This window comes from Raphanus sativus, chromosome 8, assembly GCF_000801105.2.
Source record: "Raphanus sativus cultivar WK10039 chromosome 8, ASM80110v3, whole genome shotgun sequence".
NCBI lineage: Eukaryota > Viridiplantae > Streptophyta > Magnoliopsida > Brassicales > Brassicaceae > Raphanus > Raphanus sativus.
Window position 1 is genome coordinate 21903760 of NC_079518.1, and position 20929 is coordinate 21924688.

Genomic DNA, 20929 nt, shown 5'->3' on the forward strand with positions numbered 1-20929 from the left:
TTATATTATATTGTTTTTTTCTAAAAAAGTTCACTTAGAAATAAGTAGGATCCAACTTTGTGCTTCTATTTTAATAGTATTGATTTCTTAGTGGATTTGAAATCTATCAATTTCTTTTCTACAACACCTTTCTTTGAAATAGTAGTAGTTCTATTAGTCATTTATCTATATAATTCATCATGTTTTTCTGTGGTAATTGTAATCTTTAGTTATCTCTACAATTTTTTTTTAAAAAAACATCATTTAGTATCATGATCGAACCACTTTTCAAATAAGATTAATGGATTTTCTAGCTTTAAAATCATATTAATATATATATATATATATCAGAACCAATTGATGATATAGACTAGCCCAATGATCTTATACATTATTTATTTACCATTAATAGCAACCAGCATGGCCAACGCCAATACATCCAAGTAAGTTTCTTGATAGATTGAATATCAAATATTTTGACGCAAACTGCGTACTCATGTCTGCCTACCAGCAGATCCAATTCGTACTATTAATAATTTAATTTCCAGAATTAAATAGACAAAAGAAGAGATTCCCTTATCCATTAAACACGAAATACCAACACTTATACATTTATTTTGGTTACAACTATATACATCGTGACTCTTGCGAATTCGAACTAGGATCCTCAATTTATTCTGGAATTATAGTTACAAATAATGTTTATGCAAGAATTAATTGATTATAATAACAACTTGCTTATACGAATATATACTGTATATAAACAATTAATAAGTTAGAGACTAGGAGTAAACTTCTGGGTATTTTATCGGGAGCCAAAAAAATGAATAAAAATTTATGAAAAACTGACCGATAAAAGAATCGACTCGTATAGATCTGATCCGATAAAAACCGATTAATCAACTTAAAATAGTAATATAAAATATATGATTTTATTTGTTCTATTTTATAGTAGTTTATAATTTAGTTGAAATATTTTTCATAAAAAAATTCATTTTTGTGACACTTTCAAGTCATATGAAACTTTAAATGTCAAGTTTAGAATTGAAAATATTTAATTTCAATGATTAATAGTTTATTATTCATTATTTTACAAATTTAAGATAAATATGATAGATTTTGAAAACTTTTGATGAAATTTGAATATTTCGGGTTTTCGGATCTTAAATATTTGAATCCGATCTAAGTCTGCCATAGACCCAAAATTTATAAGTATTTACAAATACTTTTAATTATAAATCTACCTACCCAGATCAGAAAATAAATTGATCCGAATCCAAACCGAAACTTTTTAAATATATAACTGGATTCAAATATCTAAGACTGATCCGGACCGGACTAAACCTTAATATAAGTCTTTGGATTCTGCTGTTCTGCCTTAGTTTCATCAATGGTTATTTTGGCTGAGGAATAAAATATTATAATTATACTCTCTAGAATTAGTCACACTTTTATTCTATAATATGCTTAAAACGAAGGAATATAATCTTTTTTTCTTGTCAATATAATCAAAAATATTAACAAGAGGGCGAAAGAAAACAGAGAGGGGAAGTGTTAAGTTCAAGTGGATTTCTGGCTAAACAATCATGCAAATACCCTCAGTATTTTATTGTAATTTATGTGAGTGTGTGTTTGTTGTTATTTCCTCTTTTTAATTTGTTAAAAAGAAGTTGGCTTTTGACACATTGACCACCGAATGCTTTTTAGTGCTCCTCCGTGACGCAATTAATTTCCTTTTCATTCTCATAATAACTTTCGTTTATTATTCCAACTTTTGTTTTCCTGTTATCCCTTTCAAATTAACCATATAAAGAAAGGATACGATTTCACAAATAAACAATAATCTTAATTTATCTTTTTATATCTCAGTGAAAACGTGAATAGAACTATGTCTAGAATAAAAGCAGAAGCCTAACTGCAAAATAATCAATACTATTAAAACAGAAGGCCCTTTTTCGAGGTGCCCTCCTGTTTCAGTATTATTTACCATTCTCTACCACTAGCTTTTTTTATGCTATGATTTTTATTAAATGTTTTTGTTATTATTCTTTTTTTTAATTACAGATAACATCTCCTGATTTCGTATGATCTTTTTACGATTCTTTTGTTAATTAACCATGTACAATTATACTTTTAATATATCTTTGTTATCGTGCATATACAAACTAAGCGTTTTAAACCATCTTCAATTGCTATAATACTTTTTTTCATTGCTTAAACACTATATGCACGAAAAAAATATTGTACATATAAATTTAGATCATCAAGTTCCATCTACGATTCTTTGCAAACTTCAACATTACAACTATACATTATTCCATATCAATATTTCAACCATTCATTCAAGCAAAAAAAAAATATTTCAACCATTCATAACTTCCACCACACATGATGCTCCACTGAAAATAATTAATATCTAAACATAACACTGTTCATATTCCTGTTTATATGGGATACCAACGAACCCCTAAATCCCAAATAATTTTTTAATTCATTAATTTATTTATTAATATTAAAAAGTGTTAATCATACAAATAACATCTCGGTTTAAAAGCAGCATCAATGGAATAAACATATATACAAAATACCCATATCTTGAGAAATTAACGGTATAGATTTCCTCTTCACTTATATATACGAAATATCCAAATCATTGTATTTTAAATATTTTCATATTCAATAATTAAAAAAATCTCAGTATACGTAATCAAAACCAAAAAAAAATCGGCAACAAAACTAACTCATTTTGAGGAAGTGTAGATTTACATAACAATAGGGAATATACTAAAGCATAAATACCCGGCCAATCATTATACTTGCAATCTTCAACATACCAATAAGAAAAAATCAAAACAAGAAATTGCTGAGATATTATTAACTCAAATATCTATTATAAAATACTGAAAATTGAATTTTCTATTAATTGAGAAAAATTGATTGTCAAGATATGTTATTTTACATAACTGACGGCCTATATTCTCTAACTATATTCAATAAGAAATCCTAAACCAAATATCTTTACTATTCTTATATATACTAAGTTTTAACCTCAAAGCAAGCACTCACAATGTATTCCAATCCAAAGATGGTTTACCCTGATGAGATTAGGCCATGGAAGCTGCACTGGTTGATCGAAACCAAAGTGATTCACACCTGAAACCATCAAATGTCGGGTTTGGTGAGAGTTTGGGAATCGTACTAGCAGACAAAAAGGTAATAAAACTGCAAGCTACTCATAAATATATTATTGTATGCAAACGACTCAAAACATGATTAATATTTCTGCTAATAAGTTTAGATGGTATTTAGTAAAACACTTAACTTCCAGCTGAATGGTTGTAGTCCATAGACTGGATGACATAATCTGTAATTCCTGAAAATGGTCACACTATAATGGTCAATGTGTGTGTTTTGAATACTTATAAAAGACAATCTATATTATATATAGTAAATAATTGAACAAGGACAATTTAAAATATTTTAATTAAAAAATGAACTGTAATTATTTTTAACTTTATCAATGTTTATTAATATAGTCACTCTTCATTTGTAGAGATGTTTGTGGACTCCTATTGGCAGACCTAGCGATAAAAAAAACAGTAAGAATAATTAGGGGAAAAGATTTTTAGAAGAAAATTACTATGAAATTAAGAAACATTACTTCTATCCAAATTTAGTTTTATAAAAAATAAAATATTATGTATGTTACAATAAATTTAAAATAATCATGTATTGTACATGAATCTATAATTTTATAATTATTAATATTTAAAATTATACCTTTCGTATATTTGGGTCCAGATGAATTTGTACCCAATAAAATTTGAAGATGAACTTATTTACTTTGAAGTTATCGCAAGAAGTTTCCATCTCATTGGAATAAGAAAGAAAGTAATCCGATCCAACATGCAAAACAGATAAAAAGAAGAAAGGTTAGATCTGAGAAATGTTTATTCTGAGTACGAAATGTTCAAACATAACGAGCAAGCTATGTGAGATCAATAATATAAAGTATGGTACATTGGATTTACCTTTAAGGATAAGATTGAGTCATTCTGTCGGAGATTGCCATCTTCTTTTCTCTACCAAAGAGTTACCGAGGGTTGAGATAGAAAAATGAAGAATTGCTTTTGTCAGAATGTATCTGGAACAAAACAATCAAATATTAGACGGTTCATTTAATAAGTTATCGCCCATATTTTTAATAAACAAAATATCAAGATGCCCAAACACAAAAACCCTAACGTATATTATGATAAATAAAAGATGTGAATATTTTTCTAAAGAAAAAATAATTAATTTTATTAATTACTTAATTAAAATTATCTACATTTTTATACATATGATACCAAATAACTACTAAATACTAAACAAAAAAGGGATAACAGGTTTCGACATGAAATATTTACAAAATGCAAAACCCTATCAATACTATTAAAACAGCGGTATGACTGATTGATAAAATGTTGTGTCCACATTAAAAATATAGCTGCATCTATAACTGAATGACATTAAATATAACTGCATAACATTAAATATAACTAAATATAACTGCATTTGAAAAACGTACGCAACCACTTTCTTTTTAAAAAAACTTAACCACCTTCTTTTTAAAAAAAACTTAACCACCTTCTATAGCCATTTATAAACTCCTATTTTATGGGCTATGTATAAATCAACAAACAACAAATATCGAACTTATATTTGGTACATAAATATACTAAACTTAAATTTATGATCTACAAAGTATATTTTTGGAAGTAAATTTAAGATTACTAAAACTATTTAAGTTGATATTATTATGGAATTATTATTTATAAAAATATATACTCACAAAGAGAGCAGTTATAGTCAATATGGGACCTCACACTCATTCATACATAGTGTTCTTCGCTTAATTGTTACTCTAGACGGTGAAAATGACGGATTTTTGTTTAACAAGTTTTAAATAGGTTAATTGATTAAAATTATTTATTAAATGTGAATATACTTAAAGTTAGTGAATAACATATTAACCCATCTGTATATATATATATTTTAACAGAATACTAGATTTTGATCCGTCCTTAAAGAACGGATATTTTTTTTTTTACATTTAAAAAAAAATTTCATATTTGTGTTTCTAAATCATATTCGTGTTCTTAAATAATTAATAATAGGTTTAATCTATTGTATTAAAATATAAACATGACCTATTGATATAAGTGTGGTCTAACTATTTTAATATAACTATTAAATTCTTTTAATAGTCATTTAATAAAAATATAATACAAAGAAAAACACAAATATAACTAAAAACACATATATAAAAATTAATTTTCTAAAACATAAAACAAAAAATATATCAATCCTTAATTAAAAAAAAATTAAAATGTAAAACAAAAAATAAATACACCCTTTTAAAGGCGGGTCAGAATTTAATAATTGTATTAAAATAATTTGACTACATTTATATCAATAGTCATGTTGTTTTTTTAATAGAATAGCTATTAAAAATTATTTTCTTAAGACATTTTTCAAAAAAAAAAAATTCAGTTTTCGGTGCGGGTTAGATTTGATATTGGTTGTTGGATATAACACTTTAAAAACTGTTCGACTATATAGGTCAAGTCTAATAGAGTACGAGACTTTGATTTTCGAGTCGATTCTGAATCGGGGTTTTTAGGTACAAAATATTCTTGACTAATTATATTAGGAAACTATTATAAATGTAATATGTTGCAAACTTTAAGAATAAAGTTTAAAATAATCTCTATTATGCATATGACACAAATGTATGGTTATACAATTTGACATATTTAATATATTTACCAAATTTTACTAAATTAAATTAATATTAAACGTAAATATGATTAAAAATAACACAAATATAAAAATTATTTTTTTAAAAAAGGTAAAACAAAAAATATACCCGCCCTCTCGAAGGGCGGGTCAGAATCTAGTTCTACATTAAAAAATATTGAGAGATATTTTTGATTCGGCATCTTTATTATTTTAGGTTAAGCAAACGAGTAATAGGACATCGTTTGGTGGTGCGAGGAGTGGATTCCATACTGTCTATGCTAAAGGGGTTTAATCATTGTCTTGTTGGACGAATTTTCAATTGATTGATATTATTTTGCTTTTTACAGTTTTAGTCGCTTATTATTGATATATATTATTCGGATATGAATACGACAATCAAAATTCGCTAGATTTGTAGATAGGAAAAATAATTGCTGACTATACGAAGTATTAGCTATCGTATGAGTAACCTTGCAAACTAAAATAATGTATACATAGATACACAAAGTATATGATACAAAGGAATATTTTTTAATTTTATGATGTTATGTAGTTAACATCACGAGTTTTAGTTTCATTCATCTAAAAAATGAGGTATATGTCAAAAACCGTTTAAATCTCTTTTTCATCAATTAAAATATGATGTATCTAATTTATAAAATCAACATGTTTTAATAAAATTTTGATAAGTAACGTTTTAACATTTTTATTTTAGTGTATTTGAAACTATATAATTATATAATTTTATTTATATTAAATACAAATATATATATATATATATATATAAGATATTATATATATATATAAAAGATATTATTTAATTTAGTTTTTAATTATTGTTAATCTGTTTTGTGATATTATTATTATAATATTGATATTTTTAGCTTTTGAAATCACAGGCTTGCAACATAGGTTTTTGGAACATTTTTCTTTTCTTTTTTTAACAGCATAGATTCTTAGTTCAGATGGTATTTAAAGAAACATCTAGAACCAGGCCAATGAAAGTTTGATCTTCCGGATCAGAGAATAAGGACTTCAGGAAATAATCTATTGTCAGAGAATTTTTTTCTAGTGAAGAGCCGAGCGTAACTCATTCCCAACACGGAAAGATCAAAGATACGGAAATAACTTTTCCAGTCATAGAGAAGGCAGGGAATCCTGGAGAGATAGAGGTTAGAATGTGGAGAAGACAACAAGGTACCATCCATATAAGAGAAGAGACAATTATGAGAATACCTCAAGACAACAAATCTACCCTGCGGTTAGAAGGGTGGAGAATAAAACACGACAATCTGCAAGAGAATCTGAAGGCCAGGTGCTTAGCCATCATGACCATGACAACCATCGTGTGAGAGAAGATATACATAGGGATGAGTCTTCCTCGTCAAAAGCACTGGCAAACTATACTGTAAGGGAGAATCCCCTACAGAGAGAACCTCTCGAAATTGACAAAACACCTTGGAAGAGGCGCTGAGAGAGGTTAGAGATATAGTGTTGCAATATACCAAAGTCGCAGACCCAACTGAGAGTATGGCAAGACAGGAGAGGGTGAAACAAGCAGAGGAGAAAGGGCAGCTGGAGCAATCAGCTGCTCGCATAGCCAGGAATTTCTTGGCAAAACAGAATGTAAATCATACTGATAAACCTGCAAAGTCTCTGAGCCCAACATCAAGAATCCCTGCAACTCTCCGCCTAGGAACACATACTATAGACCCAGTGGAGGCACATGAAAATACGCAGGATAGAGAGTTATGTGCTCTGCCGAACATATCACCAAGAATACTGTATCATTATGCCTAGGAGCTCCTCCTGTGGAGACTATTGATGAACAGGAGGAGTTGCCAATTATGAAACGGAAACCTGGTAGACCACCAGGAAGAAGAAATGTGCCAAACAGCCCCTTAACTCTAGCTGGCACTAGTTCACGGAAGAGAAAGGTCAGCACCAAATCTCCTGTCTGCAGACGAAGACTGATAGCAGAGACGGAAGCAGAGAACGCGCCAAAACGATTGAGAAACAAACCTAGTGCATCTAGAGGTTCGTTGGGAAATTCTGAAAGGACGCACAGTTCTGATAACGCTCCACTGAGGAACATGGTACCAAAGGCCACAAGAAAAAGGGTGGATTTTCGCGATCCAGCTCCTCCTCTTCCTTAAACATACTGAGCTGGAACTGCAAGGGGATGGAGAACCCCTGGACAGTTCGTCGATTGCGGGAGCTGAAACGTGATTTTCATCCCGGCATATTATTCCTCACGGAAACGAAGAATCAAGATAGCTTTGTTTTAAAGGAGGCAGAACAACTGTTGTTTGACCATCATCTTTGATTAGATGGACAGGGCATGGGGCTGGAGGGCTCGCTCTATTCTAGAATCAGAAAACTAAAGTACAAGTACTGAGCTTATCTTCAAATTTAATAGACACTTGTATTGAATTTCAATGAATTTTTTATGTGTCTTTCGTGTATAGAGATGTTGATAAACCTAAACGCAATATGTTTTGAAATTATCTGGTGGAAAACGCAAACACTAGGGATGCTCCCTGGTTTATTACAAGGGACTTTAATGATCTGCTCGACAATGCTGAAAAGGTGGGAGGTCCAAGAAGGGAGGAAGGATCTTTTAATGATCTAAGAACATTCTATTCTGTGGGGGACCTTTATGACCTTCATCACTCTGGCGAACCACTTTCTTGGAGAGGCACTAGGGGAGACCATCTCGTAAGATGCCGTCTTGACAGAGCGGCAACAAACTCTTCCTGGGCAGAGCTGTTCCCAACAGCGCGAAGCCACTATCTGGCATATGAGGCCTCAGATCATAAACTATTACTCACCAGTTTCAAGTATGTAAGACATAAGTGCAGATGTCATTTCTGCTATGACAGGCGGTTGAAAGATAACTTGGAGGTCAAGCTGCTAGTAAGAAAAGTCTGTAAAGAGGCTACAAAGAAGTCGGTTAGAGAGCGCATTATCCTGATGAGACAAGCCATTTCTGAGTGGAACAAGAAGCAACACAGAAATAGCAGATAATTAATCGGAGAGAAGAAAATAGAGCTAGAAGCTGCTCTCACCAGCGCAGAGAATGACATGAAGCATATAGACAAAGTAACCACATAACTTAAAGAAGCTTACGAAGCAGAAGAAAGCTACTGGAAACAAAGAAGTAGATTGATGTGGCTTAGATTGGGGTATCAAAATACCGGATTCTTTCACGCGGTTTCAAAAAAACAGAAGAAAAGCCAACTCCTTTTCAGTTATCGAGGATGAAGAAGGTAAAACGGTCTATACAGAGCATGAGATTGGGAGAGTTATTGCAAAGTACTTTAATAAGTTGTACACTTCGAAGGGAAGTAGAAACAGAGATGACATTATAGCTCAAGCTTTGCACCCAATCATCACTACAGAAGAAAACGAGGCACTGATCAAGCCACCATCACCTCAAGAGATTAGAGAATCTGTCTTTTCTATACGTGCAGATAAAGCCCCCGGTCCGGACGGGTTTTCAGCTAGTTTCTTTCAATCAAATTGGGAGGCAATTGGAGCGGAAATTATTGCAGAAATTCAAACCTGTTTCGAAACAGAGCTCCTACCACAAAAGATTAATGAGACTCATCTCAGGCTAATACACAAGATATTAAGCCCCCCAATCTGTTAGTGATTACCGACCCATTGCATTATGCAACGTCCAGTATAAGATTATGTCCAAGATAATGACGAGAAGGCTCCATCCAATCCTCTCTTCGATTATCTCAGAAAACCAGTCCGCTTTTGTTCCGGGCAGGGAGATCTCGGACAATATCTTAATAACCATGAAGTGTTACATTTCCTGAAGAAATCGGATGCTGAGGTGCGATGATCAATGGCTGTCAAAACTGTCCATTACTCTATGGTTAATCAATATAAAAAAATATTATAAAATTTATTTACTGTCAATTATTGACACTAACATTTTTTAATATGAAATTAATTAAATTAGTGAATTATATATATATATTATATATATATTTTTTTTTTTCAAAAAAAAGTTTGTATTCATTTAAACTTAGTAAAACTTTCATATTAGATTAATTCTTATTCCTTGATTATTTTATTCTTAAAATTATATAAATATATACACAAGATTGGTTTAAGTTGACATCATATAAGTTTAAAATAAACTAAAATGTCAGAGTCAATAAATTGACATCAATTAAGGTTAAAAATTTATCAAAGAAGTATATATCACACAATTAATCAAACGAATTGCAAATATTTTCTTTAAAGTTCATAAAAACAAATTAAAATAATTTAAAATAAAATAAAATAATATCTTATATAAATTTCATATTTAATATAATAAAATAATACAATTATATAGTTTTAAATACACTAAAATAAAAATGTTAAAACACTACTTATAAACATTGTTAAATCATATTGATTTCATATACTGTTAAAAAGTATTCTTGCGCTTTTAGGAAACGGGTCAAAATCTTATTTTAGTTAAACTACAATCGAGTCGATCATATTTTACTTAAATTGATAAAACGATATATTTAAACGGTCTCTGACATCCATATTTTGGAACAATGAAATTAAACTTGTGATGTTAACTACATAACATCGTAAATATAAGGGATGTTTTCATGCACAACATATAATTTGCGTGGTTAGATATACATTAGTTTAGTTTGCATGGTTAGTCATGTGATGGTCAACACTTCATGTAGTCTGCAATCATTTTTCCTTGTAGATATGCTCTACTGGATATGGATTTTGTTCTCTACTCCAAGTTTATCAAATGACACAATTAGACTGATATATTCTCTAACATCCGCTTCCCCAAAACCACCGATCAGAGTTCAGAGCGCAGAAATAGAGACACATGTCTACGCTGAAAGATAAGCTATCGTGTCTCACCAGTGGTCTAAAGATTTCCAAACATGTTCTTTCTGTTTAAATCCACCAACCAACTTATATTTGGTAGTTCTATTCACAGTCCTGTAAACATAAGAAAAAAACATAAACGGAAAGGAGGACATAAGCAAATGGATTATTCATTGAGACAACTTCCCCGCATGAACAAACCATATGGCTCAATAAAGAACAAGGACTGACTATTCTCAGAGAATACGATTCAAATACAATGGTCAATAAATCACACAATCAACACCAACATGCAATCATCACGTTCACAACTCAACTCATTCCAAACTTATCACAATGGGTACAACCACGCCCCCACTCGACAGCCCTTAATGCACTCGTCGACGCCACATTCTAACAACACCTGCATCTGGCGGACCAAAGTGGATACAACCACGCCTCCACTCGGCATCCCCTACTGGATACAACCACGTCTCCACGAGGCGAACCATCATCTAAGCGCACACTACCAATTACGATCAACACATCCTAGCATCCTTTCATTTAACCAGTTCAATACATGCATCATTTAACCTTAAGCATTCAACTCTTTATACCAACCTAGCTCACAAAAAATTAATCATAAGCAAGCATCAAACAATAATGCAAATAGTCTCTCACATCAACAAAATCAGTCCATTAAATTCTTTAACAATACAAACGTTCTTATGTGGATTGAAGATCAAGACTAACAAGACCAAATCCAACAGGTACTTTGAAAACTAGGAGTTCTTAACTTTCTGCATGCGAAAACCCTAAGTTTAACCCTAATGAATCTCGGACCTAACATGCATCAAAAAAATCTGGGCTTTATATTCCGGGTGTTTACCCCAATAACAAAAGAAAAAATAGGCTTGATGAGTAAACAAGACATCATAAAAAAATGAAAAATAGCTGATTTATTTTCACATAAATTAAGATAGATAGATCATAAATTTAAAAGATATTTATAATATATCAAAAACATAAATAAAGTTGTAAGATTTTACCAATTACAGCTTTGTAATCTAGAAATGTATTTTGACAATCTAGTAATATTTTCAGGTGATAATCAATACTTTTATAATTGTCAATTTATCTTGAATAAAAAATATTTCAATAACAGCATTAAGTTGTGGTATTTTAACATAAATTTAATTTAGGTTCGAGATACAATTTTCTTATTTCATGGATATTTTTAATAACGGAAAAATTGATAAAAAATAAATAAAATTATAGATTCAGTATCACTAAAGATGAAAGCTAGTTGTATATAACCATTCTTATACAATAGCATAATGTGTATAAATCCATAAATTCAAACTTTCACTTGCATTACATAAATTCTGTTTTGTTATAGTCTATTTTGTTTATATACGCAGATTTGTAAAAAATATACATATATATATATATATATATATATATATATATATATATATATATATATATATATATTTGAATACTAAGCGATTTTGGGTCAAAACCCATAGTACTCCATCTAGGTGAATCGGACAGGTCCTGGTGGCTTGTCGAAAGTATGCTCTCTATGTTTAGAGGACAACCGGGAGGAGATCAGAAACCGCATAGTCATTCACCGTAAGTTAGATCTTTGTCCCGACGGTTTAGTGTGTATTAGGTGACGACAGATGTATAGAGTTAGAAGGGATGAGGCGGTTTCTCGGACTTTTGAAAAGACGATAGTTCTGTAGCAAACATCGATGATTAAGGTTTGGTGTCGAGTCTTTGGCCGCAGGGAGGACTCTGAAGGCAGATGGTGAAGGATCAGAATTGAACACCCGAACCTATGTGTACCAGAAAGTGAACCGAGATTTGGAGGCTTGCCTCCTTAGTCTTTCTTTGCTAGGACCAAATCCTTTTATTCTGCTTTATGTTTGTAGATCTAGTTTCTGATTCTGTAACCTGTAAAATGTTGGGCGTTTGTGTGGTTCCACTAGTTCCAGATTAGAATACTCGCAAAGTTCGGGCTGCATCCGCATCTTAAACAGCAGCATCTGACTCCTTTCCATCTCCATCGCTCATCCTATGGTTTCTCCAAATAAGCCGCTTGCTAATGGGCCGAGAAGTATTTACGTGTGGGCTTGGCACAATAACACTATTAGAGCTGACAGGCTCTTTTTCAGTCAACTAATACCTAGATATATGCATTGCACCAAGAGTCATCTAGTTACATGATTGATGTTTTTTACTAGATCAAATATTTCCGAGGAGTTCCTCTTGTGATCTATTTTATGCAAGTGTTGTCATATTTCTCTTTATGGAATTGTTCGGTGGGTCTATCGAAATAGTTACCAGTTTCATCCTTCTCCTCTATCGAGGAGAGTATCTCACTACCATACCTCCTTTCTATGAATGGAGAGGTTCCCTCGGTTTATTATCGAGCGTTTGCTTCAGCTTATTCACTGGTTTTGTTACCTTATGTAGCAGTCTATACTGGGCAAAAGGTAAAATCAGTATTATTTGTTCTTATCGTTGGCTCGGATTGGCTCTCAATGTCAGAACATAAGGTGACTAAATCTCAACCGTCCGAATTTGTCGCAAACGCTTCTTCGACGCATTCAAGCGTAGTCTTGTTTTTGATGTCAACATCTTATGAAGAATTATCTTGTTTGATCTTTTTTGCTATTGTAGCATATGTTTTAAGCACTGCCGGCTTTGTGCATGTGCTGGAAGTACATATGCACAGGGTCCAAAACATATTATAAAAATTTAGCTAGTAAAAAAGGTCCATATTTTTTTTCTTACCTTTGTCCATCTTTTTTTTAAATTCTTCTGTAAGCATAAGAATAAAAGTTATTTTATAAATCCATAACAAGAATTAGGGCCTTTATTTAGCAAACAAGAATGAAATAAAAAATTTAGAGCCTTTATTTAGCGAAATAAAAAATTTAGGGTTTTTTTATTTTTCTTAGCTCAGGATCTTGGAAACTATTAAGCCGGGCCTGGTTTTAAGATCCTTAATTTCCTCTCACGTTTGTATTTCTTCAAGTTGATTGAATGAAAGTAAGTTGTGCTAAAAAAACAAGAATAAACATTCCTTACTGAAAGAGAAAGCGCCATGACTGATTCTTAAGATATGGTTACAATTTCTCTGTCAGTAACAGTCTTCGCTTGAAATGATGTCTCATAGTCATAGTGAGGTAAAGAAACGCAACTTCTAGGATTCTTTTTGAAAAGGTCAGTGGAAATGTCGTCACTACTAGTTACATCGGTCGCTGGAGCAGTTGCAACAAAACAGATTAGTTAAAATCAGTGAAGCTGATTGTATTTGTATTTTCACTAAAATTTATGTGTAATTATGGTTGTTTTCGCTTCTGGATTAGTTAAACGTTTGGCAAACGACTGAAAGATCCAGTAAAAACAACGCCAATAAAAAAACTCAAAAGACAAAGGATCAACGATATTTTTAGATATTTAGAAATTTTATAAATGGGGGATTTATATGCACACTAAGGGAATATGATCTCTAGACAAAGATATTCAGCTTTGATATGTCTATTTTCCGATACATGTGAATGGAGGATACGGTACGATGACTCCTATATGTAAGATGTGATATCTCACATATTTTTGTGTCAATAATTATTCTTATTCTAGTTTTCTGCTTTGTGTAAGATGTGATTGATTATGTTGTTGTCTTACATTCCCTTTAATGTCAACTTAAATTCGATCTTAATAAAGAGACAACATACGTAAAGATACTTATTTACAAGGGGATTAGAGTGGAAATCATGCTATATTTGCTCCTTAATTCCACATTATAGGATACAAAACCTAATATAATACATTTACCTTTAGCCTTTTAGGTGTGAATGTTGGATTAGACAACTTATATACAAATGACATTTATGATATCTCATATTTAAATCACGTAAAAAAAAATCAAAAATAAATATGGTCCACTATATACATTTTCCGTTGTAGATTTAAGTTTTAAGATACAAATATTGAAATATTTAGGTAGCAAAACACTTACAGTAGAACATCTATAAATTAATGCTTAATAAACTAATAATCTCTATAAATTAATAAATTTATTCGATTCTGAGTTGGGTCGGTTTAGAATATGACACAAATTGAGAAAATAATAAGATAATAAGTTTTTAAAAAATCTTATGTAAATATATGGTCCCATTAAAATCATAAACTAATAATATATCTATATATACATTTCATAAAGTACAAATTAAAAATAACATTCTTGGTTTTATATTCACAATAAAAACACTTCTATTTTTTCTTAACATTTCAATATAATGTGATAATATTTAGTAAAACTATATCGACAAACCAATTTGAGTATATAAAATATAAAAATATAAACCAGGTAATATAATAAAACAATATGAAAGTCAAATTTCTAAAATTTTATTAATGTATATATGGTAAAATAAAATATATTTTTGTTTTACAAATAAATTTATTCAAAAATAGAAAAAATCTAAAAAGATATTTTTTGGTAACTTAATATCTCTATAAATTATAAAGTTTCAAAATCTCATTATTATTAATTTATAGAGGTTCTATCGTATAATGGTAGTTTTTTTTTTGGGAGAAAAGGCTCCCTTTCATAGTTTTGGGAAGGGTATATAAAAAGGGAAAAAAGAGAGGGGCATGGGAGAATTGACTTGTTGGTAGAGGATGTGGTGCTCTCGAACTAGGATTCCAACAGAGCTAAGTGGGATAGCCAAATCTGGGAACCATCTTGTTTGCTTCTTTATTTTATACTTTTCACAGAAACCTATATATTCTCCATTTCTTTTTCTGTTAAAATAAAAATTACGTAAGTGAAACTCTTTTTTTTTTTTGAAAAAGGTGAAACTCTATTTTTCCTTGGTTGATTTTTATCAATCACACGATGTCGGCGTATCAGTATGTCTGAATTTTGATGATTCTTAGTGAACTTTATCACATTCTCGAAGCATTGGAACCCTTTTCCTACTGAACTTCAGAGGCGGCTCATTGTTTATAAAAGCCCTTGTGCCAAGTTTTTTGTAGACTCTTTAATAGTTAAAAATACAATTTTAGTATGATTTTTAAAAGTATTTATTTAAAATTTTATAAAATATAGATATAAAAACAAATAAAAATTTTAGAAATACATGTATATTTATTTTTGTTCTGAATAAAATTTGGTTTTTAATTAAAAATCATTTCAAAAAAAATTATATCCCAAATATCATGGATCATGGGGCAGTCGCACTACTCGCTCTTTTAGTTGAGTTGACACTACTAAACTTTAGCTTACACTTGCAGAGAAATGTCAGATTTCTATTATAACTAACAAAAAAGGTGAAACCAGTAAGAGACATCATTTATGATATTTATCTAATGTTGGACCCAGATTCCCAATCTATTTGGAGAAGAGCATGAAGGAGCAAGATGATAAGAGATCAGATTGATCTCAAACTAAACAGACTTGGAAGCCGATGGTCATCAAGGTCGCAGCAAGATAATAAGACTTGATCGAAAGAATTATGCTTTGGGGGTTTCTGATTGGGATCGAAATGAAGTCATTGAAGAGGATATATCAGAACGAACACGAGTATAAAAAGAGAAGGAAGGCAAACACAAAAGGGACATTTACAGACATACACATTTCGGCTTACACACACATAAAGCAAACATAACTTATGTATAACCCAAAGAGTTAATGCCAAGTAAGGTACACCTCCGGTCTAACAAACAAGTCTCGGAGAGTTACAAGACAAGAAAGCAAACATAAACTCCTTTGGTCCGATGCCAAATTGTACCCGAGACACTAATGCCAAAGAATTAATTTACTAATTTTATATAATACTTGGAAAATTTTATCCGCACCTTATGCGGGCCAACCATCTAGTATTTTTTAGTTATGCTAGAAACTAAATTAATTGTGTATTCAATGAGGCTCATTGTTCCATTTCTTAATTATTATTTTTTGAAAATAAATTTTATGCTAACATCCTCTCAACCACCATTTTGTTTTACAATCTTAAGAGCATCTCTAATGTAGAACTCTATTTTTTCCTCCAAAATAGTGTAAAAATAAAAATGGAGTAAAAATGTTCCAACCCGACTTCATTTCACACTCTATTATGAAGTGATGAACAAACAAAAAATAGATTACTCCATAAATGAAGTAAACTCCATTATAGAGTGGGAAATAGAGTAGTATTGAAGTACTTTTTTCTTACTTATAGTCCATTTTAGAGTAAAAAATGGAGTGAAGTTGGAGATGCCCTAATAACTATCTCTCCATATTTTCTTCTTTTTTTACATTGAAGCAAAATCATTATTCATGAATATCTTAAATGATGATGAAGATAATTCTCATGTTAGTTTTAAAATTATATTATTTTAAATTGGCGAAAACATTTATGTATGCGATATTAATCAAGGAAAATAATTATATCTTTTTATAAAACTGGATAACAATTACATCAACATAGAATCTCTAATATTGTTACATATGATGATCAACTACATGCAACATATGTGATATTGATGAACAAATCCACTGACACTGATTCCACGCATAGACAATTAGGAAGCTGTGAAGTGGGTTCTGAGATATGAGGCATGGGCTTATAATCAGTGTTTGACATTTAAGAAATCTTTAGAGTTCAATGTTGAAGGTTATTCTGGTTCAGATTATGCTACGAATGAAGACAAGAGAAGGTCGGTTTCGGGTATTGTGTTTCAAGTTAGAGGGAATATTTTGTCCTGGAAGTCAGTCAGTAGTGGTGTTCTCCACCACCGAGGCGGAGTTCATGGCCTTAATTCTACAAGTGAAGGAAGTTATTTGGTTGAAAGGGTTTTGCAAAAAATTAGGGTACAATCAAGACAGTGTTAGGATACACTATGATTCACAGAGTGCAATTTATCTAGCTAAAAACGCAGTTCACATCAAAGGAATAAGCACATGGATACAAAGTTTAATTTCATCAGGGATATAGTCTCTTAAGGGATCATAAACCTAGCAAAGATCCATACTTCTAAGAATCCGGCAGACTTCCTAACTAAGTGCGTACCTGGCACGAAGCTTCATATCTTTTGTTATCTCTTAAATGTGTGCTGAAGACACTGGGTGGCTCTAGGTAAATTAGGAGATGTCTTGTTATGCAGAAACAAAGTGATATCTTGAGTTAGTTTTTGTACATCAGTAGAGATCTTGGTATCTACTTAATTACAAGTCGAGAAGGAGTTAAATTTTGCGAAGAAGAGGTCACGAAGATCTCAAGAATGAAGTTTCAGGTGGAGTCATCGGAAAAAGATTCAAGTCCTTGATAGAAAATGTCCCCATGTGGACTATCTGAGAAATCCGATAAGAGTCATCATGATTCTCGAAAATTTAACCAATCGAGGGTTGACCATCATGGTCATATCTGCAAACTCAAAGACAGAGAAATAAAGATATTAGTACTCAAGATCGAGGGATTAACAGATAAAAAGAAGTCATGCATGCTGAGGAAGTTAGATTGGGAAAGGATCGTTACATGTGGAAGACATACAGAGGTTTGTTGAAGTGGATGAGCTTAATAGCTAAAGAATCTCACAAAGTAGACATGCAAAACAAGAACATAAGATGTTACTTTCTAGTTTGAAACAAATATAAGGTTCTCCGACTCGATCTAAGTGAAAGGCAAGTATAAAAGATGAGGAACTTACCTGAGTCACAAAGGAGAAGTGAAGAAGATCAAAAGAGATGTAGAGTTTAAGAGTTCTTCACAGATTTTTCTAAAGAGAAGGGAGAGCGAAGAGACAGGAGAGAGAAAATGAGATAGACAGTTTTGGTCGGAATGTCTGAAGTCAAAGAGGTGGAGATTAGTGGGCTTTGTCTTCAGATATTCACCGTGGGGCCGTAGTTTGGGCCGATCTATTGAATCAAGAACGTAAAGGATCTGGGCCGCATCTGTTTAGAGCCCAAGCCTGGGTAAAGTCAGCAGTGGTTATAAAGACCATAACAGTCTTCTTCTTCGTCAGTCTAACACCTGAGAAAAAAGTGTAACTGAATCAGTTACAGAAGAGAGAGATTCAAAATATATAAAGTTCTACCTTTAGGCGATTGATCCGAGAACGAAGAAGAAGCTACTCCAGCGTCGTTTGAAGAAGGATCCAATTACTAGAAGTGTATTTCCGTGGTATTCTTTGTCACCAGAACTTTATATTATTGATTATAGTTGAGTGCTTGATAATTTTGATCTCTTCCATGACAGTAGTAAATGAAGTATAGGTAAACAATTGGGTGTGTTCTTGTGTTCATCGTTTTCAATCTCGCAAGCAAACAAAATCATCGAACTAGTGTTTGGGTTCGGATAAATATCAAGCAAGTAAACAAAGCTGAAAGTTAACAACTGTGATCCAAATATTCATAAAAACTCTGAAAAGTTCAAATCTTTGGCACAAAATATAAAGCATCTTTATTGGAAAAACCATCGAGAACATCAATTAATCTCAGACCCTGATCAAGAACTAATCCATACAATATATCAATCTCGGTTCAGTTTTCTTCAGTCTATTATTGGAAGATTGAGAAATACCTTACGAGCAGAAATTTTTCCTACAGTCACAAAAAGACTCGAAAAACGTTACTTTAAAAAATATAGTCATTAAATAGCCATAATAGTCACAAAATACAAAATGAGAATATTTGTGTAATTTGTGGCTTTAAAAGCCACAAAATTGTCACAAAACAAAACATGACTAAAAATAGCCATGATTTGTCACAATTGTTTCCTGACAAAATAGTAATGAAATAAAATGTGGCTAATAATGCGACTAATTCATTAAAATATTTTTTAGTTACAAGCTAATCACAAAAGTTTTTGTCGTGATTATTTATAAAACTATCGTGACTATTTTCGTGACTATTTGTAAAAGTGAGTAAAATCTGAAAACTCTAATATTTTAAAATCAAATTTTAAATCTATCTTATTAAAACAGGAACATTACAACTTATTCTAGGTAGATTTTTAAAGGTGGACCTCATATATTTAAATTAAATGTCTCATTCTTTATATATAATACATACCATAGTCTAACTTTGCATTGATGTATTTACTTAAATACAATTCTTCTTTTTGTCCATATTCCATATATGATTTTTACATTTATTACATGTCGATTTAAATAAGATATATACTAAGAATACTAAAAAATATTAATCGTTCTATAATTACCCTATACAATTCATTTTAAATTGATCAGTATATTTTCATTGGTCATATTAATTTTATTAGTACGAATAACATTAGGTAGATAAGTCATAGACACATACATAAAGATATGACTATTCTTATAACTACGTTGGGCCTAATCTACTTTCTAAAACAAATAACACATAGTTCCATATATTGTATAGAATATAGTAATATTGTATAGTATTATACTTATACAATAATACTAAAAACAAACCAAACTGAAATATAATATATATCGAAAATGCTTTGAACCATTACACACAAAATATATTAGACCTCAGAGATAAAATTCACTTTGATATTACGTAATAATATTTTTAAAAAAATTAAATTTCGTAATGTACAAAAAAACATAAGTTTTATATAAAATTTTGCGTTACAATAAAAGACACAATTCGCGCTTGCAAAATGTTATTTTTACATACGAAAGACAGTTTTGATATTGTTCTTTAAACACAAAATTGAATTATACAAACTCGATACTACATAAAACTAAACAATATAGAATACATTTTAAAAATAAAACCCGTGCGGGTGTGCATATGTTTATATAATATATAAATATATTAGGTTACACATATTTTCATATAAATAATACCCCAATGTAAGTTTTGTATGATAAATGTTGAAAATACAAAATATATAGCACTATATATTTTAAATAATACAGAAAAAATCTACTTTACGTTATCATAAAATTTAAAAATCAAATTTAGTAATTAAACACATTGCTTATTTAAATACATTAGTACACATTGTTATTTATCAAAATTTTATATTAATACACATTGGCGATCATGTATAATATTTAGTAAAAACAAAGATTAAAAAAATGACTTTCGCTCGGTCGAGCGGGTCATGATCTAGTTTAACCTTAAATCTTAAACTTAAACCAAACCCCCAAAAAATATTAACACTTTTTAACGCTTAAATTTCAATAAAGTGTTCTTACAATACTAAGTCAAACAAACCAGCAACAAAAAATAAAAGAAAATATACCAGTAGGCATCATAAATTAGCTAATACACATGTGGGTAATAGTAAATGCAAATGACAATTGTGAGAAGGAAAGTCAGACAAAACAA

The 20929-nt window shown here is 30.9% G+C and overlaps 1 long non-coding RNA gene across 1 annotated transcript; it reads right to left on the reverse strand.

Moving 5' to 3' along the window:
* Window positions 1-17084: 17084 nt before the first annotated feature.
* On the reverse strand, window positions 17085-18421 carry LOC130498601 (uncharacterized). The gene is made up of 3 exons (XR_008937494.1): window positions 18313-18421; window positions 18141-18186; window positions 17085-18029 (listed from the first exon to the last, which is right to left on the reverse strand). It is a non-coding gene; the product is annotated as an uncharacterized LOC130498601 (long non-coding RNA).
* Window positions 18422-20929: the final 2508 nt, after the last annotated feature.